This window comes from Macrobrachium nipponense, chromosome 37 (assembly GCF_015104395.2).
Source record: "Macrobrachium nipponense isolate FS-2020 chromosome 37, ASM1510439v2, whole genome shotgun sequence".
Lineage (NCBI taxonomy): Eukaryota > Metazoa > Arthropoda > Malacostraca > Decapoda > Palaemonidae > Macrobrachium > Macrobrachium nipponense.
The window spans coordinates 62,749,770-62,754,769 of record NC_061097.1 but is presented as its reverse complement, the minus strand read 5'-3'; positions in this window follow the sequence as shown (position 1 = coordinate 62,754,769).

The window sequence follows — 5,000 nt, the reverse complement described above, 5'->3', positions numbered from 1 at the left end:
AGATAATTTGACAATATTGGTTTGAATCTGCCTGAAGAGATATGGTCACACACAGAGAAAGTTTTGAATGCAACCATCATTCTGAAGATAAATGAAAAACAATCAAGTAAATAACATTATAAGCTTGTTTTGTTAAAACATTCTGAATAGTCTCGGTTACATTACAATCAAATCAATATACGAGATGTATAATGTTATTAGTTTTCTGAAAGCCTGAGACGTAATACTAAGATACTAAGTCATCTGTTTGTCGTCAAAGGAAAATTGAAACCAACAGTTTCAGCAAAGTACAAGCTGAAATTCAATTTGAGCGAAGAGATGGTATGGTCCTAATCTCATGTTTTGCTTGAATATGTTGAACGCTTGACCCCAATAAGGAAGTTGCTTTTTTTTTTTTTTTTTTTTTTTTTTTTTGTTAAATAATTGCAGATATGTAATTCTTCGTCATTCTTCATTCTTCAACAACGAAGGCAAAATCCAGGACAATGTCTAACGCCCTCGGGCAGAGGTGTTATCGAAACGCTCGGGTTTCTCCTCCAGACTCACTGGACAAAGTTCAGTCCTTCAGGTCCTAACAACATCGTCTAGTTATAATTGAGCGAGATTGCTCCTTAAGGGAATGAACTGCAAGGCATTCCGATTGAGTTCTTCTGTAATAACTCGCGTCTCACGAATTTGGAGACACAAGGCCCTGTGAGCTAATTGTGTTCGCCTGATGCATTTGACTGGTATCGTATTATATGATCCCCGAAGCAGAAATCAACGATGACTGATTATTGTGTTTCGTCTGGAAAGGATTTGCTCATTCCCGGCATGCAGAGCCATGTCGAGTTGACTCCATTTAATGAATGGTATTTAGTCTTCCCAAGTGGACAGGGAATTTATTGTGCAATACTTTAGTTATAAGTCTATCGAAAACATTAACTTGCATATAAATGAACTGCTCTCTCTCTCTCTCTCTCTCTCTCACACACACACACACACACACAAACACACACGCACATCAAAAATGTATGGTAGAATTTTTCCAACTTACTAGGGATTTCACGCAGTACAAATAGTTTTAGCTTCAGTATTCCGTCATTTTATTGAATATTTTTATTATATATTAAAAGTATACTTTTTTAGAGTAAACAAAATTTCCTCGGGTATGAAAAATAGTATATTTCGTTTATATTTCATATTAATATAAACATGTTATTTTTTTACGTGGAATATTCATTATATATTTTCATACATAAAAAAATGATTAAATACCTAAATTAACATAAAGCGCTCAGTAGAACAATATAAAAAAACTAACAATACTAAAGTCATAATATACATATATGTGTGTGTCTGTCTGTCTGTCTCTGTACATACATACATACATACATATACTTATATACATACATATTGACGCTTCCCAGGCGATCGCTTTAGATGTGACGTCGAACATTATTATGATCCAAGCAATGAATGATGCGCTGAGTAGACAGTAGACTGGAGTGGGTCGCAGTAATGTCTATAAATATGATTAGAAAGCATACTTATCTATAAACAATTACTGAGTACTTCCAGGGGAACAACCTTCGGAATTATTCCGCTTAGGACGCCGCTCAAGAAGTCACTGTATTTCCTGATATGAAAGGTGTTCGTTTGCTAATAAGAGAGATTGTTTTATATTGCTTATTAACTAAAGGATAATCAGCTGCCAAGCAGATGCGCCTGCTAAATAGGAAATCGAGCACTATAGAACTGCTCTATGAGTACCAATCTACTAGCATTGTCAAGAGAACTAAAATCAATAGTATACCTACTGAAAAATTTCCCGAGAGTTTGCACTGTATGTATACTTAAGGTTCTTCTCAGTGTCCCTTCGACCGCCTATCTGCAACCTCTTTCATTCCTTTTACTCTACCTCCATTCTTATTCTCTTTCTTCTATCTTGCTATCCACCCCTCTCCTAACAACTGTATCATTGTGTAATTAAGTGGATTTTGTCCAGTTACGCCTTTCATATGCATCTACTATCATCTCCCCTTTCATCGCTAAATGGCCTTATAGGTCCCAGCGCTTGGCCTTTGGCCTAAATTCCATATTCCTATGTCGAGGCTTTGAAAAGAAAGGATGAAGGTCATCTTTTCTGTTGCCACTTCCGGGTGAGGCTACATCTGTGATTAACAACTAACGTGATCTCTCTCTCTCTCTCTCTCTCTCTTCTGCACCTTTAGTAGATCTTTGTTCCATATTGCTTATAACAATATTGATAAAACGAGTTAAATAATAATGATGCTATTTTTTTTTTACTCTTGAACTTCTTCTTTTCTGATATGGTCTTGTTATGTCGCTAATTTAAAATACTGAAGAATTCCAATGTTGACAACAAGAAAGAACAAAATGTATCACATTAAAAGTAAGATGGCGAATAAAGTTACAACTCCACGCTCAAAGAGGATGTATAATGATAACGACAATCATTAGGAAAATACATCACTAAATTATGATAGTCAATTGGGAAGATTCCAAAGTACTAAAGTAAAACATTACTTTGTCAAAAGACTTGGAATATTTTCTGAACCATTACCCCACAGAAAGAGAGAGAGAGAGAGAGAGAGAGAGAGAGAGAGAGAGAGAGAGACTCAAGTTTCGAAAACAGCCAAAGAAATCAATAACAAACAAATAGATTAATATTCGAACTATTTTCATCATAAGTGCAAATACAACCATTTTCTAGGACGATGGTTATACCATAGAATAAGGGGTGAGACGAAATTAAGTATAAGAACAGTATCAAAACATATATGTGGCACAATTTTATAAGTTTGGAAAACTACAAATAACTCAGAAAAATTAACTATGAGTTTGTAATGGCAAATAACCCAACTTATAATGATGATTAATTAAGAAATTAAGGGGCGAGATGGTGTTTTTGATTCGTTGACGTAATCGTACGCGAATGATTGTGTAGGTATGTATATTTATGTGTATTGTGTATGTGAGTTGTTACATTAATCATCAGACTTTCGTTCAAGTGTAGTTCTTTTACTCATAAAGAAAATAAATAGACCTGATCTAGCAATAGAGTGCTGAATTGTTTGTGCCTCTCTTTGCTCTTGGTATATGCAAATTTATGGTTGACTGTATGTGCCTTTACCATACAACTCACTCTCTAGCCCATACACACACACACACACACTCACACACACACACACATATATATATATATATATATATATATTATATATATATATATATATATATATATATATATATATATATTAAACAGTAACAGACAAGGGGGCGGGGTTACAGTTTGTTAATCTGGGCAGTGTGTTCTTTAAGCAAAAGAAACAAGGAAAGAGGATCAAGGGACAATCCAGGATGGTGATTTAAATTCCTTGTTGATGTGGCTTCAATAAAAATGTATTCCAACAGAGTCCATTTGCGGTGATCTCTGACCCTGCAGATTATCGAGGAATCATCTCAATTAATAACATGGCCTTCCTTAAGCCAATGAGCTGCAAAGCCATTATTCGTTAAGCCTCTTGATGTAGCATATTTGTGCTGAGAGCATCTCACCTTTAAATCTTTCAATTTATACAATATTGTTTGAATTTGACGGGCTATTCTTAATTTCTCAAAATATTATTATATTTAAATACTAAGTTAATATCTATAGTTTTGATGAAGTTTGATTGAATGGTACAGAGAATTTTCTTAAGCTCTTTGTTAACACTGGTTTGATTGTAATGTGTCATTTTTGCTTTATTTTTACAAAGTTCCAAAAAATATGTAGGGCGATATAATGAATCTCCTATTTTATAAATAATTTAAACTCCTCTTCCAAAAATTCAGGACTACAAATTCTAAGAGCTCTAAGATACATACTGGAATATGTTGACACCTTATATTGTATAGCATGTTTAAAGTAAAAATGTGTATATGACAAATTATTCGTGGGTTTCCTATATATTTTAAAAACAAAAATCTCCCAGATCTTAAAAGCTACTGAGGCTAGAGGGCTGAGGAAAGTTCATTGGGAGTTCACTTTCAATATAGATGTTTAAATTCGGCCCTCGCCGAGCCACCGCCTCTATTCTATTCATTAAATAACAATGATACTTAAAATATGAAAAATTTGGATCAACTTCATCTCACTTAGCAATTCATACAATCGTACTTTGAAGAGTGTGAGCTGTGTGTCAATTATTAAACTGTCTATTGTAAATTAAAAAAAAAATCCGTATTGCAGTGTCCCTTCGATGAGATATTAATACAAAATAATTTTTCAATAATCCCTCTCAATCCACTAATAGCACTGCAGACTCTGTTTGCATGTTAGTGGCTCCGTCCAAATACTGTAGTTTTAGTCATGCTGTGTGTAAAGTATACGTATATTTTGGCTTTATCCTAAACAAACCTCATTGCTTCCGGGAACCTACCCATATATCTGTTGTTACATAATGCTTTAGGTTCTGGAGTATCAAGTAATAGATATTTAAGAATATGTAATATAAATATATTAAGAAAAAACATTAATTTCTCTTCATTCTAAACAATCTTGCAGAAGACGAAATGATTCCAAGAAATTTAATTTCTCGAAATTTGCTCTGGAATATTCATCGTTCATGCAAAGCTCTATTTAATTCCTCTTACAAGGACATTGGATCCACATTTCATTATTTTCTCTCTATTCTATTTTGTCAATTTTATCTTCTCTCCTTCACATTTTCTCTAGTTCTTGCTTTTAACTCTCATTCATCGTTATTCTAATCACGATATTATTCGTTCTCTAATTATTTCTATCTCATTCTCTTTAATTTCTTTTAATTTTGCTGACGAATTACTTTTATTTGTTATCTATCAGTCTTACTTTATTCATTTTCTTTTCCCGATCTGCATTTCATTTAGTATTCTGTTTTAATTGTATGATTTTCCTCTTTTCTTCTTTTCTTCCTTTACGATTTCCATGAATTTCATCTATTTTGTATTCTTTTATATCTGCATAGAAATCTATA